This window comes from Xiphophorus couchianus, chromosome 20 (genome assembly GCF_001444195.1).
Source record: "Xiphophorus couchianus chromosome 20, X_couchianus-1.0, whole genome shotgun sequence".
NCBI lineage: Eukaryota > Metazoa > Chordata > Actinopteri > Cyprinodontiformes > Poeciliidae > Xiphophorus > Xiphophorus couchianus.
In genome coordinates, this window is record NC_040247.1 from 10513518 (window position 1) to 10534636 (window position 21119).

The following is a 21119-nucleotide window of genomic DNA, read 5'->3' on the forward strand; positions in this document are numbered from 1 at the left end:
AGGATATAGATTTATGAGCCCCTCTGCTGCACAATGAGTCAACCCGATGGGATTTCTTGTGTAAAGGTTACAAAAGGGTAGAGAATCTCTTCCTAAAGGATTTTCATTTCTAACAGGATAGAAATGACCTTTTCAAGAAACTTAGAATAGTGAGGGATGCAGCACACAAGAAATACATCTTTAAAATGTGAGCTAATGGATTCAAGTGTTTTGGCTAAAGGGTGGACACAAATATTTTGCAGCTTCCCTCCTCACTTGTGATGACAAATGCTAAACCTTCAGGAAAAGAGAATGTAGGATAAAGAGAAAATTTTATGCAAAAGTTTATAAAAAAAGGCTCATTATGTACCAGTGGTAAAGCCTACTTTAGTCGAAAATAACGACTTTTAAGCATAGCGAGACCCCCAGTAAAGTGTTCCAAATATTGTAAACTGAATTAACTGGAATCAATAGTCGGCAGCTATTATTGCTGCAAGGATCAAATCAATAGACTATAATACAGTAGAATTGCTTTTGTGGTGTGTTTTGTAGATAATGTAGCTGGAGGTTCATTTAAGTTTGTATACGTTTGTCTGTGTGTGACTATATGGCATCTATATTTGATGTGTGTGCAAATTACAGAATGAATTGTATTTTACAACCTGCTGGAGGACAAATTCATAAAATGCAAGTATATATGCTTTCTATATACACATCATATTAAACTTATAATTTTTTTTTATTGAAGTTATGTGTTTTTGTACCAATCAACAAGTAGTCTACATACATTAGAAAGTAAAAAAGAAAAAAATATATAATTACTATTTCCCAGATGGTAAAATTAAAACTTATTAAAGAGAAGCCAGTTTGACCAAGAACTAATTCAGTTCACAGGTTAAAACTGAATTCATTCATATTCATATTTCGCCTTGTAACATTTTAAACTAATTACACAATTGCAACACAACTTTCTTTCTTCATGAAATACGTGATATTATGCTCAAATTAGGATAATGGTAATTTTACTGTTTAACATTTGGAACCTGGCCTTTGCCAGTTATGATGGTTTAATTTCCTATTGTCCTCTTTGCTAACAAAAAAAAAATATTTTTAACTGGCCATCCTCTCAAAAAAAAAAGCTGCTTTCAGTTCACATTTCTTTCCTTTATTGTCAGAAAGCAAAATTTGTCTAAAATGTTACAGAAATGGGTCCAAGCCTACAAAGCACTACAAAGTTGGGCTTCCTCTTTGGTAAAATCTGCAGTTAGTTTTGACATGTCAACTAACAACACTTACATAAATCAAGACAAAATCAACTGTTTTTTTCATCCATATATTTGCAATGGTCAGCATGCAAATCTAGAAGTGACAGATTGTTACAATTTGCTGCCATCTAATTCCTGTCCACCTGCAAACCCACAGCAGGTCTTACTTTGACCTTGATAAAGGGGGTCATTTGTTCTACAAGGTGTCAATAATAAGGAAATAATAGGGAGATTAAGAAAAAATGAAAGTGTTTGATATCTCTTCTGAGGGAAAGAGGGAGAAGGAGGTCTCATTAATCCTGGGGAACACATCCCAACAATATATCTGTGGATGAAAACTGGCCGTAGAACAGCCCTGCTGTGCATGTGTAAACAAAAAAGCAAGACTGAGCATCTTTCCCCCCTGCAGTTCCTGGTGATCAGCAAAAGTGTATCTCTCGAAACACGCTGTCAGGCAGAATGGATTGTACTTAATTTCCAATAAGGTGCTTAAGAGCGATTCCTAATCATGCCTTTAATTAGAATCTTGTGGTCATTAAGGGGAGATAATTCAGTGAAAAATACCACTGCTCTCTGTGGGAGCAGCAGAGCAGCAGACGGACGAACGATCTGCTCCGAGCACGAACTGATTGCTCTCATCTGTGTAACAGAGGAGTTACTGCTCAGATTAAAAACTGGGTTCATTGGCTTTATCTTTCAAAGCACAATAAGTAAAAGATAGTTTAATTGTGTAGTTATACTTATCTTTTAAGGAAAGATCTAATCTTATAGGTTTTATTTTTAGTTTGGCAATAATTTACGGTAAATCAAACCTGTCTGTGAGAGCAATAACATTATAGGATGCAGAAAAAGTAACAAATTTCTCTTACCGGGCAGCTTATGTTTGAAATACTAAGACTAAGGACAACACATTTTTCTAAATCTATAAAAAAAGAAATCCAATTTGTCTTCATATGTAGTCTTTGAGACATAATGGGCATCATTGTCCCTCTTTGAGCTGAAGGTGAGGAGTGGCTCAGACCAATGTCAGACACTGGTAGAAGGTTGCAAGAAGCTTCTCAGTTATTTTATTAATATTTTTTAACTGAAGGAGGTTATGGACAAATTATTGTGATTAAGGGCTCCTGCCTTTTTCCTCAGTATATATATTTTGTTGGATGAGCAAAACAAGGTTGATTTTTTTGTGTTAACACAAAAGAAATCACTTTCTTTCCCAGATCTAAATTATAAAAGCAAGTTAAACATCAACAGAAGGCTATTTCTTTTGAAAGACTGAATATTTAAGGGAGTGCCAAAAGAGATGTGAAAAACAACAAAGAGAGTGTAAAGGCCAGTGGATGTTTTTTATTCTGAATTTACCACTAAACTGGCATTAAAGATTCAAGCACCAACCAGTTTAATGGTGATTGTTCCTGCTTAACATTTTTTTTTTTCTAATTACTTGAAAAAGGACCTACATCTGGAGGGTTTGGTGCTACAATTCTCAGACAAATCAACTTGTATGCATGTAAGCATAATCTCTCTGGCAAACAAGAGCTTCCCAAAGCCAACAAGTTCAACCCTGTTACATGTTCACAACAAGCAGCTGATTGTATTATCTTCAGTCTGTCAGTCTGGAGAAAACCCCTGAAGCAGAGCAGCTACACTGCGTTATGTTAATTCTGCATAGACATATTTATGTAATCATTTCTGTGTCAGTGGTTCTGTTCTGTTGACTTTTGTTGATCTTGTTTGTTAGGCTTGAGATTCACTCTTTGTGCACATTTGTCTGCTGTGTGTGTACATATACTATATATATATATATAGCTGCGTTTGGTTAATAATCCCCTGACCGTTTCATTACAGTAATCAGGGCTGGGATCAGCGGCAGTGGCAGGATGACTTAGAGCTCGGGTCCTTGCCTCATTAACTCTCGGTGACCAACGAGCGACACCCTCACGACAAATTGGAATTGCCTCAGTACCCCAATTCTTCTCTTTTTCAGGCCTCTCTGCAGAAAATCCAGTGAACACCAAGATCATATCCCTTCCCCTCTTATCTCCCTCCACTGACAATCAGAAGTGACACATCCTTCCTTCCCTGCATTTTTGTATGGTGGTGATTTAAGGTTATTTCTGAATTCTGCAGGGCAAATGTTTCAATGTTTATACTGATCATGTTTGTGTATCAGTGTCTTGTTTAATTTGCATCCATGTAGGAATAAGCTGTAACACCCCTCAATCGTTCATAATTCCTCCAAAAAGCTTTGCTTTCTTGTAATAGTGAAAGTGGTTTGTCAATTTTATCAGGTTGTGTGACATAGACTACTTTTCTACTCTTGTTCATTTCAGAAATGCTTTTGTTTAAGATATACAACTCTTAGTTAGTAAGCATATTTAGTCATGTTTCTAAGTTTTATATCTACACGCAAAAGAAAACTTTGCAGAAAACTACTATAAAGTGTGCATTTCCTATGAAAATGCAAGTGTGAATGCTGAATACTTTTGGTGAAAATGGCAAAAGAGTCTGAAGCCAACTGCTGAAGGTAAGAAATAGTCCATGCAGTGTGAAAACCCCACATAAAAACCAAAGTTAGCTAAAAAGCGAAAACTAGCTAAAATACTAATGATAGCAAATAGGCTACCACTAGCATGCTGGGTTACAGTAATATATTCCATGAAATGTATATTAAAAAAAAAAGATTAAAAAAAAAACCTCATGTAAACCCTAACATTTTAAAAGGACAGAAACGTTCCCCTATTCCTTCTGATAAAAAAGGCGAGTGAATGAAATCCAAACATTTTATGGTTCCTGAGATATCAACAGGAGGAATCGTTTAGCACGGTGACTACAAAAAAAAACATGCTACATGCAGTACGAAAAAAGCAATGTCAAAGGTGTTAAACAGCATAAAAGCTGTTAAACTGCCCAACATCAAAATGGCCACTGCCTTGTTTCCCCCATGGCAGCCCGAAAACTGGATGATTGATTGCCATTAAAAGGCAGGATCTGAAACATCCACTGTAAAAAAACGACATTTTATATTGTAATTCTCAATTCTGCCACAAGGTGGAGCGTTTTCCCTCATGGGGAGCGGTTCTCCCCCAAGTTACAATATTCAACTTTTATTCAATAAAAAGTTGAATATTGTAAAAAGTACGAAGGTTATGATTACCAACAGATATAGCCAGCATTAGGAGAATAGAATAAAAGTTGAATGGTGAAAATAGCACAAAGTATGCAGGAGAAGAAGCGCGGCGAAATTTACGGAGCAACCAGAAAAGTGGAACTCCTACAGCATTCCCACTAATGAATGCCTACAGCATTCACACTAATGAGAGCTTCTGTTTTGCCATAACTTGTTCCTCTTCTTTAGTTCATTCTATGAAAAATCTAAAAAAATGAATAAATAAAATTATTTAGCTTGACAGAAAGAAGTAGTGTTTTAGCAGCAGGAATGTGATTCCCAAAGCGTTATCAGCTGAAAACGTCACACACAGTAGATCTTCAGCTGAAGGTTGATGCTTCTCTAAGAATCTATATAAAGTCATTTTTTTCCTATTTGCAAAGACCTGACTTTCAGACACTGTTCATCTGCTGGAGATGTTTCTTTTAGCTCTGACATTTGTTCTTGAGTGCTTCACTTGTCTTTTTTCACTTCTTAGAGCACCCACTGTCCCTGCCATAAGTACAGCCACTGATTAAAAACTGAGAAAAAGAGCAGCAAAGAACAGAACAAACAAAGAAAACATGTAAAAGATCTTTCAGAAAGCCTCAAGAACTATTTATCAAAACCTTTATCAAATTATTACAAGGACATCTGGCCCTTTTGAAGCAAAAAAATCTGAACCGAATATTGAGACATTCTGGTTCCAGTTCACACCTCATTTGCAGGGCATAGTCAGCCAATGCTTTACCATCAGCCTTGTGGCAAAAATATGAGCACAGTGCAGCACACGGTTGCAACGCTAGCCTTTAATATTAAAGTTCAAATCAAACTGTTGAGTTTTTGAAGTGGAAAAATATGCAATTTGTTTAAACAAAAATATATTGTGATAAGTCATTTCAAATCATATGGAAACATTAGCCTAGCAGCTCAGAAAATATCTCCAAGCAAAGATCCTCAGCAGAACCAGATCCATGCTTGCTGAAGATATTTTTAGCTGTATGTTTGAACTGAGACATTCCTTTAGAAATACATAAAAGCTATGTGTGGTGTAAGTGATGTTTTGATGTGTGGTGTAGGTGATTGTAGTGTAAGTCCCCAAAGTTCAGAATAAAAAAATAAAGATGAAATATCCTGTAAATCGGAGTGACATGCTAATAAATGAAGTGTGAATACTAAGGTCCACACTGCAGAATTGTTTTTTGCTCTCATATGACAAAAATGCAACTTCTTTATTCAGATTTCAACAGCTTACAAAACAATTTAATAAATCTAAATAGAATCATTAACGCTTCACACATTAACCAGAATTAAATACTTGGTTAGGTTATTTTTTTATGAAACAAAACTTTGAAAATTAATACAGGAATAAAATCGGATCCTTGGATTGGGTAGCTCAACAGACTCAATTTTTGTTTTGCATTATTACATTAATATTTAGTAGTTGTCATTTTTTTATCTTAGTTTTTTATGTCAGAGTCTTGTTGCACTTTAATATTGGCTCATTTGTAAATTGTTTAGGTTTTGGGTTATTTTTTGAAACACAAAAACTGGATAACGTTGAAGTTACAATTTCAAGAGTGCACATTATGACTTATCGTTAAAAAAACAGAGCAACTCATGTTTACATGTAAGCAGTTGGAAGAATTAATTCTCCATTTTGTTTTATTCTAAGGTTTAAGCATTTTTTGACTTTTAAACTTAAGGAATTAGGTCTTTAAAACTTTTACAAGTTTCCTTTCTGTTTGAAATTGCTTAAAATGTGATAAACATCCTAAATGTGCAGTGTTGTCAGTTTACCTGTCATGAATTTTGTTCTCCATTAAATCAGTGCACTAATTTTATTATTGAACTTTCATTCATTTCTGGAGCAAGATGCTTTTATTCTACATTTGACCCAGGTTTTATAAAAATGTAGCAATATGTGAAGGATATGTCAAAGGTCTCAGTATATTACTATTTAGTTAGTAAACTTCATATTCAGTCTGTGAAAAATGTTTTGTCTGCTGGTGTGTACTTTGTGAGCGACCCCTCATGGTTTCAAATTCGCTAATTTCTAAATATCTAAACAGACTACCCAAGGCTTAAATAACAACCTGCTGTCATCTCCATGCCCTCAGAGTACCTTTCCTAATCAGCCCCCTCCATGTGCAGTCATACAATTTAATTAGCTGCTCACCAATGTTATCATTAAAATTAATCACAGACATCCTACCAGACACTGATCACACCCCAGTGCTCATTTTATTTCTCTTTGGTGAAAACGGTAGCTTTACAGTCGATGAATCCTTATTTAGGAATAGAGATTTATATACTCAGTATTTAAATTTTGCATATTATGAAGATGCATGAATCAGTGACACTAGGTCAAGCTGCCCCTTCTGCAAACTTAATGAGTTCACAGAGAAGGTGAAAATCTTGTGAATTATCATCAAAGGTTTTTCTTCCAGGAAGTATCCAGCATCTGCAGAGCAGGGAGCCTCTCAACCACGACAGTTCAATGTTAAGAATCGGCTCTGAGTCCCTCTGTTGGAGCTAAATAACCTCCATATTTCCCCGCGTGGCTGACACTAATGGGAACCACGCTGCGTCTCACAACTCACCGCGCTGCCTGCGTGCTCTCACTGGTGCTCAACCTTCTGATTAGGTTGGCGACTGAGGTCATCTTTTCTGTGCTGACCGCAAGTTGTAGAGCAAAAACTTCAATTACCTGCTGGTTGAATGCAATTAGTATCCAACAAGCGTAACACTTACAGAAGCATCAAGTGCTGCCTACAGGGAACGATTGCTGTTTGAGTCTGATTGAAACAATGAGGTCTTCTTGCAGAAGGGTGATAAGAAAGGGAAGAGGCGGGAGGTAATGTTATGATGCAGTCTGTGAGTTATCAAGGAAGACAGGTGAAGTATTAGCCTTCAGGATCTTATCTCACACGGTTCTAGCTCGTTCTATCAGACCTCTCCGATAGTGAGAGCAAAAGATCCAAACTCGTGAAACGTTCATATCTGAAACAGATATGACAAAAGCACAAGTGTTTTTCCTGCCACACAAGCCTAACAGGCTGATAAAGAGAAAGAAAAATCGTAACTTTCATGTCTCAGGAAGGGTCATTCAGCTGTGGAGTAATTGTGTATTTCTTGTAGAAGGTTTGGAGTGTTTGGGATATTTTAAGTTATGAAAAACCAGAGAACTGAAAATATTTAATTGTTTTGTATTTTAAATAAATGCTAAACAGGTTGCTTTGTTATCTGGACATATAAATGTGTGGATACAGTGCAATCATTCACAGCGCTTCACTTTTTCCACATTCTGCTATGTTGCAGCCTGATTCCAAATTATATTAAATTAACCCTCTCAAAATTCCTTCAACATTTGCCAGGAAGATCAAAACGGAACTGTTTCCATTGATCCTCCTTGAAATATTTCTACAGTTTATTGAAAAAAGAAGTTTACAGTTTACAGCAGCAGTAGCGTGCTATGGGGATGTTTTGCAGCAACAAGATCTAGCAAACTACTCAGGATAGCGGGAAAGATGAATACTTTAATGTACAGAGACTTGCTGGATGAAAACCTGCTCCAGAGCACTCTTGACCTTATGAGAGATGGTTCATTTTTCAACAGTACAATGACCCAAAGGACTGGGCCAAGATCTCAAAGGCTACAGAACCACTGTGTGAATGTCCTGCAGTGACTTGAACAGATTCAAATCTGTTCAATCAGACTTGAATCTGATTGAGCATACGTATATATAGAGATGTTAAAATGGCAGCACCAAATGGGGCTTGAGAAGAACTGCAAAAGAAACTACATAAAGATAGGTGTGCTAAGCTGATGGCATTATATTCATGTTGACTTGAGGCTGTAAGTGCTGATGAATGTGGATCAAAAAAGTATTAAGCAAAGGCTTAGGTAAATGTGATTTCTTGACATTCTAGCAAAAAAATCTTAAACACTTTTGATATTGTCATATTGAGGAATTTGTAGAATTCTGAGGAAAGAGACTAAATTAATAAAATATGCCTGTAACATAAGATGTGGAAAACAAAGCACTGTATGCATGCAATAAAACCACTACATATCAATGTTGTGCTGCTTGTTAAACTAAACAACTTTTAAAAAGAAAATCTAAAAATTTCCCTTTATTCAGGAAAAGCCACAGTCCAGTGAAAGTGTATGTTGTCTCTTCTTTCTCTGGTTTCACCTCCGATCTGATCACAATCACTTTCTGAAGTAATTAATGAGGTGATTAATTGCTAGATTGATCCTCTGATCAATAGGAAAGGTCCAAAAGGCTAAAAACTAGAATTCTCAGTAATTACTGTGGAAATAAGAATTAATTTAGATCTTGGGAGAGTTTAGCAGAAAACATGCCAGAGAGAGCATCTTAATTTTTAAAAGTCAGCATTTTGAGCTTAAGATGATTCAATTTACATTATGGCATAAAGTAAGAACTAAGTAAATCAGGTTGCTCTGTAAAGCTCCATTACATCTGTTTTCTTTCGACATATAAGAGATTTTGGTTCTGACAAGAACATTTGAGAATCTTATTGGGACCTGCTATAGCAATGCATAGGAGAGCATTGAATGCCTCCATGCAATGCATGGAAGGCACTATTATTCTTCATCACAAAATAACTGCTGCTTCCTTTCACCATTAATGCGGCTCGCACCGCTCCTTCACAGGAGGCCCCTTCAATGCAGGCCCCGTTTAAATTTCTTCAGAAATTTTCTAGTATTACCGGTTAGAAATTTAGTGTTAAGAAATTACTTTTTTTTTTCTGATAACGAACTGTGATGAAGTATAAATCAGATTTTACTTTAGTGTTGAATGTCTGTTTTATAATATATTTACCATCAATGACAAAAAAAAAACATTTTCACTTTTCTGCAAAATTCATCAACTGCACAATTCTTAAGTAGAATAAGATAAGTAGTACTTAAAAAGAGCAGAATAAATATTATGTTTTTTGAACAATAACAACGTTTATTGTTAATCTGTTGCTAAGAGATGAGCGCGTTTTCTGGTAACCAAGTGCCACGATGTGTCACTGATTTTTACTTTAGCAAAAGTAAAAATTACAAGGCAGTGCATTAACATTAGTACAAACATTAGCAGGCAGTGCCTTTTCCCTAGCCTTTTCTCTTAAATAAGCTTTTTAGCTATTTTGTTATTTATTAGCACACTGAATGTAGGATGTCAATGTAAGACAACATGCTAGTGATACCCCACATGCCACTGGCAGCGTTTCGGCCTAGAATAGCATTTTGGCTAATTTTAGCTAATTTTAACATACAGTAGCTACTTAATGAAGTAAGTCCATGTTACTCAATATGCTTGTGATTCTCCACATGCTATTGAGTACATTGTAGCGTACTTTAGCATTGAAGCTAATTTTTAGCAACAGTATGCTGGGTTCCAACCGACTGGCACACTTTGGCAGGCCCTGTTTACATTTCTTCAGAAATTTTCTAGTTGCACAATATTGTCTGCCATAATATACTATCACATGATTTGATGTTGCAAAAATACGCGCTATAGAAATAACCAAGTTATTTCAAAAATTGTTTCCTCGGAGGTTTCATGTTGGCAAAGTCAGCTTCACAAAAGCAAACCTAAAGGGAATTGTGAAAACTAGAAAACCACTTGTTTCAACTTTTAAAATATTGTTCTAAAGTCCGAAACCGTCACTTTTACGATAGCCGTCACTTTTAAAGGATGAGGACTATTCCATTATAATAAAACTGATGCTCAACAACATCATCAATCCAGGCTTTCTGTGAAAAAAACAAATATAGAAGAAAGTGATAAGTTGTTAGGAGCAAAACACCAATCCTCTAGTTTAACAGAAATGTGCAGACAGCAGCATCTCTTAAAGATTGGTATTATATCTTAAACTGTAAAGTGTTTATTGGTGAAAACATGACATAACATAGAGGCAGCAGAAACAAAAAGGAAGAAAGCTGCAGAGGAAGTGAAGGTTTGAAGGTGACCCTGGGACAGGGTTGCTCATTTAGGCAGGCAAGCAGCAGAGCAGTGACAGCTAGCACCTGAGCAGCACTGGACCCCTGGAGAGAAGCACTGTGGCAGATGGAATAAGAGAATTTAGATTAAACAATCCCATGCTGCACAATGTCACCATGTTAATGCAGTTTACTCTCAGAGGTGATGTTATAGCCTACTGCCTAAACGAACGAAAACATGCAATGTAGTTTAAACTGGAATGAAAGTACAGTAATTTTCATATAATTTTCGCTGACTAAAATTTAGGGGTCAATATGTAGGTAAATTAAATCAAATCCATCCATATATTATTTTGCACATGTTTAATTCTGTTCAGAGTGATTGGGGGCTGTTGGACCTTTTCTACCACCCATTTGGCAAGATGTAGTTTACACCATGTAGAGGTTGCAGATTCATGCAGATGCCAAAAAAGAGACTCTCCATCTACACACACCAAACTCAGATTTGAACCCAAGTCCTACTCTAGCTAACTACCACTCTACTTGCCAGTCCAAAGACAAATATGTGACATTAAAAAGAATGACGTAATTAAGAATGAAAGTCAAAGGTTGAAAGATGATTAAATGTTGTTTTAGATCTGATAATAAATTATATGAAGTGTGTAGAACACAAGAATTTACTTTTCATCTTCAAAAGCTGATTTTTTTCAAGTAGCTTCTAAATATCCATGATGTACTTTTATGATTTGCCAGTGTCTTGAATCTCCAGTTTATCTACAATGAAAAGAGAGACTACAGCTCCAACTTTAAAAATTGCAGTAACTAGTCACAAGTGAGCAAATTAACTTCATCCAGGTTGATTTATTCAGTTTATTAAGTTGTCAAGGAATGAAAACCTAGAGCAATCCAAAATAAAGTTAAATAAATTTCAATTACTTGTGACCAGGTTACACAGTTAAGTTGGAGATACAATCTTCTTTTTCAGAGTATAATTGATCCTGAAGCTGAGATGTTCAATCATTAATTCATACTACAGTAAGTGTCTTAAATTATTTGCTAATTTAGAAAAGCTTTTAAAACAGATTAACCTTAAATAGTGATTAATTCCTTTTTTGTAAAAAATAAATAAATACATGGCCACATAGGCTATTGAAAACCTTGAATGCAGTTGAGGGTAGGAGATGCAAATTTTAAACATGGATTTTATCTACAAAGATTTTAACAGAACAGATTTTATTTTTCCTGATGGCTGAAGCACAACATGCTAGCGTGTTGTCCAAAGTCCCCTTATGATTGGCTAATTAGGCCCTTTTGACGACTTACTCCCCAGACGCTGCCAAGAGCTGAGGCAGCTGAGTTCAGGAAATCTCGGAGAGAAACAGAAAATGAGAAGCAGCAAAAATCTGCCAAAATCATCTGGTTTGGTAGCCATAAATGTTTTTGTCCTACACTTTGTGATTTTTAATTTTTGTGTGAAGCGATGCATCCACCCCTCTGACATATTTAGTGTCCCAGTGTCATTGTCGCATAGAGAAGAAGCCTAAAGATAATCAAAAACTTTCTCCATGCAGAAGCAAAGGAACGTAAAATAATAACCAAAGTCTATTTATTTTCCATATTAAATCTTTATTTAACCAGATAAAATATCTCTTTCACAAGGGTGATATGAGTAAGGAAGGCAGTAGCACACATCATGTTGGACAGACAGGACAAATAGGGAACAATAAAAAAAAACAAACATTAAAATTTACATAGCTTTAAAACTTATGATTAGACCATAAAATGTTTCTTCCACCGTACCAAAATATACTTCTCCTGGACCTCCCTCCTCTCCAATCTTACAGCAGATTTGTTTGGGGCATATTCCAAATGAGATGGGTTTTTTTTTTCTTTTTTAGCAGAAACATAAAAATGTATTATTCCACAGGTTTGAAATGTACATCACTTGATAATTTTTTATTAGAATATGCAGTCCTCAAATCTAAACATTTGTAATTTTTTTGTAACGCTTATTTTTCCCCAACATAAAAAGTTACCTCCAAAAAAGGCCAAATAAGATCGTGTAACCTCGATAATCGTGATCGCTCAGTCCAACTCAGTTCTGCGTTGTGTGAATAAGGGCCAGGAGACAGGATGAGATGAATTGATTTTTATCTGTATGGAACAGGATAACAACTGATCAGGAATCAGGTTCATCACAGCGGGTACAGCACCTCGCGCTCATCTCTCATGAACTGGCCAACGGTCGTATTTAATACATTAATATTACACAGAAATACAAAGAAATAAAACAATATGTACCTGTATGGAACAGGATAACAACTGATCAGGAATCGGGTTCATCACAGCGGGTACAGCACCTTACGAGGAATAGTATTTTATGTTAGCATCAAGCTAACATAACATTTTACCAGAGCGTTAAACTCAGTGAACCTACCTCGCGCTCATCTCTCATGAACTGGCAACGAGATATCTGTGTTCAGTATATTTAACACTGCCAACCACCAGGAGGGGGTGCTGTTTCACCCATTACACATGAACCCAAACTTGGGAGTAATGACAAGTGGAATTCTATACAACAGTGGTTCTCAAACTTTTTTCAGTGATGTACCCCCTTAAAAATATATTTTTAGTCAAGTACCCCCTGACACGGGCAAAACATTTTTGGAATAAAAAAGAGGTACAGTGCTGTAAAATCACTGTCTGATTTATTAAAGCCAAACAACTTATATCAGTGAACCTGACAAATACATCCATATTGCAAACATTGCATGGTTAAACAAAAAAGAAAAACAGAAGACGGTGACCACCAGGAAGGTATAAAACCAGTCAAAACTGAAATATGCAAAACGCTGCTAATTTATATTGGTCTCTGTAATGGTACAAAATTAAATATATACATAAATAATAATTCAGTGCATGAACACACATTTATATTTTATCGAACTTTTTACAAACAAATTTTTCCCAAGACTTATTATGAGGAGCCTACTGATTTTTTAAAGATATTTTGAAAAGCTTCACGTACCCCCTGCAGTACCTCCACGTACCCCCAGGGGTACGCGTACCCCCATTTGAGAACCACTGCTATACAACATTAACTATGTTACAATCGCACCAATTAAATCCCAAAGTTCAGCGTCTAGGAGGAAGACAATAACACTTCTGTTGTTGTTGGTTTAACAATGAGTAAAGAAAAAGGGTTTATAATTAATGCATATACTTTTACTGTCCAACTTGAATAAGAATCTAACATTTGCAGAACAATAACCTCATGCAAGCTAAAGTAAACTTGGTTGTATATCAAAAGATACATAACTGTTTTTTGTTTATTTTATTCTTTGTTTTTTCACATAAATGTTATTTTTGGTGCTGGTAAAAACCTAAAAACATTTTTTTCAGGAGACGACGACCACATGTAGAATCCAATCTTGTCTTCACAATAAAAGAAGTCAGAGCGACCACACAGATAACCAAATCCATCTTTACTAGATGGTGTAGTTGAATTTTTTTTTTTTCCACATTTGTCTAATTCTTCATTTCAAGGACATGGTTGCTCTTCAGAGTGTTACGCCTTTTTGGCCAAGTCAGAGAGGCTCTTTCCATTTTGACTGGTCAGTCAACCGTCTGATGTATTACGTCTTCTGATTACCCCCATCACGGTCACTGATAAGATCCCAGCAGGAGCAGGACTTGTCTTCAAGTGCCTGCACTCAGTCTGACTGTCATTAATTCAGCAGCAGACAGCTAGAACATAGGTAGGTGTTTGTACAGCTACTGAAATATCAGTATGTTTTGGTGAAAGATAGCAAACACAGGCCCAAATATAAATCATAGGCTAAAAAAAAAAAGTAAATAAAGCAGAAAAACAAAAAAGAGGCAGAGTTGTAACCTTACAGCTCTGCCTCTTGGAAATAACCAGACGTATGTTTTTAAATCTCTTTGTTTGCTGCTGTTGCATTTGTTGCAAGTAACCATGCTTCTGCGCGATCACTTTGCTTTATTATCACCATCCTCATGCCTTTATTTTATGACAGAGCCATTTCTCACCAAGACACACTCTTCGAACTAATTCATTTTCCAGAGGGAGTATTTATCTTCCATTTCTACACACAAACAGAAACACAATCAGATTTTCTTCCCAATGAAAATGAGGGGAAAAAGGCTTTTGTTTCCAGAGAATGTATTTTAGAAAAAACTGTGGCATATTCCTGATGGTCGCGTTACGCTTCTGAATATAAACAGTCTGCATATAAAACATGATGCTGACTGATGCATTCATTTTCTCTGCCACTTGATTGATTAAATATTGTTACCTTAATGTTTGCCTGTTCATAATATTAGGGTTTCAAACCTTCATGAAGCAATAGTTATTATATAAAAAAACAACCTTTAAAACATTAACTGAAAGAAATTGGTTTTTCAACATTGATATAGTCATGTAGAACATAGCTTTCAAAATCACACTCATATATATTTTTTCTCCAAATGATCACTTAAAATAGATATAATAAACACTTAAAAAAGTAATCTGGTGATTAAATTAGTTGAATAATTCATGCAAATTGTTCCTGTCACAGATAAGGACATCAACCAAGGTAAGTAAATTTCTAATTATACTGATCATAATTTAAACTAAACAGTTTAGTCTGATTTTATCAAACTCTAATTTGATTGTCTAAAACAGTCTGGTTCATTTGGGGAGATTTGAATAGGAAATAAAACTGTTGCGAAAACAGCAAACTCTAGTTTGCCTAAAAACCTATGTCTCGGTTGGGTTGAAGTGAACTCTGGTGCAGTTCAAATGCATATGTGAATGCCAATGCAGACTTTTAGTTATCAGCTCATCTTCTCTCCATCTCACACCAACCTCTCAGGGAACTTTTCTTTCTTCACCCTCATCTCCTCCAGAGGGTTCATCCAGATTTGTCATTTGCTGTCAACATGTCTCCTGAGGCTCGACGTCCCCATGAGCCTCTTCTTTAACTTCCCTTCAGCTGCTAAGTAAATAAACATCCCATCTTTTTTTAAAAGGTGAACCACTATTGTGCTCAAAGCAAAACATTTTAGGAGCTAAGAGGTGTTCTTTAGGAATTATGTAGACTTCTTTTTATCAACTGCTTGATGAAAAGTTAACAGGATTTAGGAAGCTAACATTCAGAACTATGATTTCATGATGTAATTATTTGCTGTTGCACTGTATTTTGAAGAAAATTTGTTATTGATTTTAATATAATGGTTATAATTATGGTTCTATGATCTAACAGTTCAATATTTGTTAGACTCCCTTGCTATCCACTAAGCAGCATCAAGAATCTGACATTGCTGTCCTTTTAACTGCTCCACAATCATTCTTGCAATCTGTGTTTGTTTGGGTTTTAGGGAGGTGATGAAGATAATCAGCTTTGTTTTATGTAGACTAGATATGGAGATTGCCAACTAAACATTCTGACCAGGAGGAAGGAGGTTAGAAATGACACAAAAACTGGTGACAGAGCACACCAAGTGGATGAGGAATAAAAGATGTGTTGCTGCTTGTGTGAGATCATACTTTTCTAAAAATGGCTGTAATATCTCGCAGCTTATTTCAGTTTGGAGTGTGCAAAAAGATTTTATTATTTCTCATGATCAGGGGGCACATCTGTACACGATGACTGCAGAGGGTGAATAAATCTGCACCCACAGGTCACTTTACATAATTGTGTTGTTAATGTTGCTTCCAGGTTTGGCTTAGATCATAATGATGTCATGTGAAACTGCAGATTAATTTGACATCATTTCATCCAGTGTGTACGGGTTAATCCAGTTATTTTCAGTTTGACATTTCTGACTTCCATCATTCCTGTCACATTTCATCTGATTCTTTTACAATCAGGGATTGAACAATTTCCTTAAATCTAACTGATAAGCAGAAATTGTGGAAAATGGGCTTGACTGATGGTTTGATAAGGTTTTATGTAAATGTGATGAAGTAGAAGTTAGACTAAATGAAGGAACAAACTGGCTGCCAGCCAGTAGTTTTACTCAGACAAATGCCAACACTTTTCTGTCAAGCAAACATTAAACTAGAGCCAGTGCTGAGAGGGCAGTCTGTTCCTCAGTTTAGAGAGAAATAACCTCTTTGACGTGTTTTCAGTGTAAATACTCGGTTTTGCTTTCCAGCAAATTTTTTTTGGCTGTGGTTTAACTTTTCACATCTTTACATGATATTTTTTAAACAATCATGATCTTTTTACATGTTGCTAGATGGTTTTTTAGTGTTAATTAATGAAGATTATGTTACTGTTGCAACTGGGAAGTAAGGAGATCATGATCATTGCATTTGGCATATTTATGTAAACATAGTTAACTTATACTTAAAGTATAGAACAGTTTAAATGTTTACAGTCAACCAGATTTTACAACCGTCAGATAATTAATACACCAATCAAACAACTATAGTTTCAACATAGATCCTTTCTGCAGAAATTCTAATCTGTAGAAAGTCATTCTGCAGATTAGAAAATGTCTTCTCAAACTGCAAACTTTAATACTGAGCCCAAACCCAAATCTGTGGTGTTGTTTGCCCAGAGCGTCAAACAGGCTGGGGATGACTCTGATTGCACTTTAATGACTTTCACTGAAGCTACAACTAACTAACACACAGTTAGTTCTGTAGTCCTATTGCTAATTGTGCAAATAAAACCACTCTACTTTTTGTTACAGAGACAATAATCAACAAAATGTGAATTCAGTCAGGGATGCTTCAACTGAGCTGCCATCAACAATAATCCAGAATTTCAATTCTGCTGCAGCTTTTAAATTTTGGTATTGAACATTTGTTAATACTGGAATCAGACAATTTTCTTTTTTGGATTGAAAAAAAGGTATTCATCTGTATGGACTTGTTTAAATCAAATAATTTTACTTTAAACAAAATAGAGATATTACATAAAGTTTTTTTTTTAAAATTATATTTGTTTTAGGAATATTCCACAAACAAACCAAGAAAGTTATCAAATTATTTTTAAATTTACTGAATCATTGTCACATTTCTCAAATGAAAGCAATTCTGTTTAAGCTAGTTAAATGAGGAATAGCTAGTTAAATGAGAGATGACACAAAAAAATAAAGATCAAATTATCCTCCATCAGGTTTAATTGTTTTTTGGGGGGATTTTGAGAATTTTGGAGACCTGGTATTTTCTCTGAGAATATTTGTTGATCACTGGCACCATTCTGCCATTCAGCTGCACCCTGACAAAACAAAAACTTGAAACACTGTATAGTCAGTGCCCATCAGTCTCTCAGTCTGTCAGTCTTGTCTCGTTGGAAAGACACATTCCTCTCTGTCACCACATGGAAATGTCAGTCAACCAGCAAATTGACTAATAATAAACATAAAATTTAAGAGTAGAACTCAGAATACATAAGCACCAGGTTTTTGTGTAGTGTATCTGCAGAACCAGTCAAGATCATCATTACAACTTGCCAGTTTTCCTAACTTTTCAATAGTTTAAGTGACAGTTTGTTTCTGCTGAAAGACATCATGGCAGTTTTCTTGAATCTCTCCCAAGAGAATAAAAACTGCTTACCGTCTATTGATTTCTCCACTTTACTCCTCTTTTTTATTCTGCGGACTCCTCGCTTTTTGCTGACCATCTGTATGTCTTGCATTTTTCACCTGCAGATAACAGTTATCTGTAATTATTTGCAACGATGCAATGATCAATAGAGCTAATATAAAATAGTTTAAGATCATGCCGACTGAAACCAGAAATCACATTAACATAAGAGGGTTTGACTGCAGAAGTCAGCGGTATGACGATTAAAGGAGATGGGATAGGAGATGGACATCGAAATGTATTCTGAGTGGGGCATTCATCTGAACTGCTGAGTCATGCTTTTAATACCAACACACAAACAACAAAGCAAGAATAAGTCAGAGCAAAGTAACATAGCTTCCTTAAACAGTTTACACACATATATTTCTGAGTCTAGAACATGTTGAAATGATAAACGGTGGAAAACTCTGAAATATTAAAGATCAAGGTGTGAAGAAGAAAAAGTGACTCCATATTTAAATCTGTTTTCTTTTTCAGATGTGTTGTTCATTTCTTGGCACAGAAACTGATAATTCAGTCTTTTCACAATATGAAATTATAATAAGACTTCCCAGAGACAGCGGGGGTTTGTAAAATAGATTTTTCATTGTACTAAATGGATAGTTTTGATTTTGTGGAAGTAATTAAAAAGGAAATATCCAAAGTGACATTCTTCTATTCTGATACAATTCCAGCCTTGAAAATCTCATACGTTTATGTAAATGTGTTAACCTTTACTTGACTGTCTTTCATAGTAACCAGTGATTTGCATTTTACAATTGTTTGTTGATTCATAGACATCTAAAAAAAATACATTTAAGTGAGTTCAAATGTGAAATTTAACTCAATTTGTGAGACATTTTTTGTCATTGTCTCGATGGGTGTGGCTGAAGGGGATCAAATGCAAACTGGTAACCAGGAGATAATGATTAAAAATTGGTTTTAATTGCAAATACAAAAGACTTACAAAAAAGACTGCAGGGATCCAGAGAACAGAGTCCAGGAACATGAGACGAAAGGAGTTTAACATGAGGAACCAGCAGTGAATGGATGAAAGAGAGGTGGTTAAATACTGGGAGAGTGAATGTTGAAACAGTAGACCAGACCTGATTGACTAACTGGTTGCAGGTGTCAGGGAAGAGAAGAAGGCAGAGAGAGAAACGCACAGAAAGAGAGAAAAAACAGAGAGAGAGAATGGCTCAAGGGAGAAGGGGAGGAATAAACAAACAGGGGAACTAGGAACTAGACATCAACCAAGCTGTATTCTTTTATCCAATCAGGAAATTCAACTACAGAATTAATCAAGTTTACACAAAAATGTCCCAATTCGCACAGAAATATTAGGTTAGACCTGTTAAGGCCCAAATTATAGTTTATCTTGTTATGCCCCCCCAAGGTCTAGGGGTTCAGGGGCAGTAACATAAAAATGTGTCCAGAGAAAAAGTGGAATGAAAAAATTATTTATTACAAAAAGAAGGTTTTCACAGAACCAAAAACACAATACAACTTAACCCAATTAAACTAAAGTAAAGGACCAACAAATTCAGAAATCAGTGAGTGCAAATTAAATAACAAGATGTTCAAACACGTCAGTCTAAAGTAACTCAAAACAACCCAAAAGAAAGGACAAAGGGAGCACCAAAACCTCCCAAACACAAGCCTCTAGCTTGTTCGAGATTTACCTAAAGCAGATTCAAATCGCTTAACAAAATAAGAAGGAACAAAATTGTTGAAACTGTCCAAAACAGTTACCAAACAAGGAAGGTGGGTGTCAGCTTTACACAACCTCTTCCTGCTAGCTGCCCCACTGGAGGAATGAATTCAGATGTCTTTTATATGGTGCAGGTGGGCCTCATCAACGTCTGATTGGCTCTGCTGATCCAATGGGGTGGCTGTTCTCCTGCAGCCTCTAGGCAGCCAATCAGAAAGGTGTACCCACACAGCTGATCCTGCATAGCAGAAAAAAAAACAAGGAGCCTGCACAACCTCAAGAGGCCAGGGGCCCTAACAATCTTCAAAAACAAAAGTTGATTTAGGGTTTAGTAACTCTTTAACAATTTTGTGGCTGTGTTGGGCTGTAGTTTCAGTGATCTATATATGCATTATATTAGAGGACCAAATATTAACGCTTCATAACAGCTCGACCAAAACGCATCTTAAACCCAATCTATAACATTTAGGGAGTTTGCTCTTTTCTTATTTATATAGTGCAATATAACAGTTGAAAATGCAACATGAATGACAAAATAAAAGTTCACCATTTTTTTATTCTAAAACAAAAAACATAACTCAGTAAATCCACATAAACATAATTTACATCATGTGTTCTAAATGTCAATATTTGTTATTTGATCTCGTTTAAACATGTTCCTTTTGATTGCAGGAGTAGTAATCTCCCCGTTGTTTGCAAGATTCTTGTTTTACTATTAATTAATAAAATGTATGTTTAGCAGAGAAATTCTTCATATGATGAGGTGGGGAGAAATTGTCATTTTGCTGTGTGGGCTTTAACAAAGCCTGCTTCACTATGCTTTCTCTCTATGGTGTTTTAGCTTATTTTCACTTTCAAGCAGCTCCTCAAACAAAACCAGATGAAGTGACTGGTACATGGCGAATGTTCTGAGGGTGTAAGAGGGACTGGGAGTGTGCTGAGAGGGTTACAGGGGGTAGAGGAAAAAAAAGAGACGGAAATAGAGTTGTTTGCGAGTTTATTTTGAGCTCCATTACCCCTATTACAGATGAGTATCCACTCTCCACCCTCCTCTAAATGTTGAGGATGCAGGTGGCCCACTGAGGAAAGCACCTATCAATCTCCTGCTGGCCATCCACCTATCTGGCTGCCCATTTATTCATCAGCTCATCTGATGACAATCCTCCCAGTTCGTTCCACTCTTCTTCTGCCTCTCCTCCATCTTTCACATAATCAGTCCATCAACAGATCCATCTGTGCACCCATCTAGCAATTCATCACCCCACCCATTTATCTACCCGTCATTCATCCATTTGTCTATCATCCATCCATCCATCCATCTACCCATCTATTCTCACACAGTCCTACTTCCATGTGTTTCCAGCTGCTGCTCCTTGGTTGTTTGAAGTGCCTCACATGAACACAATGAGATGCAGCGTTGGACCTCCAAACGGATAAATGCAGAACAGACAAGCTCTTCGATCAATATTTAGAGGAGT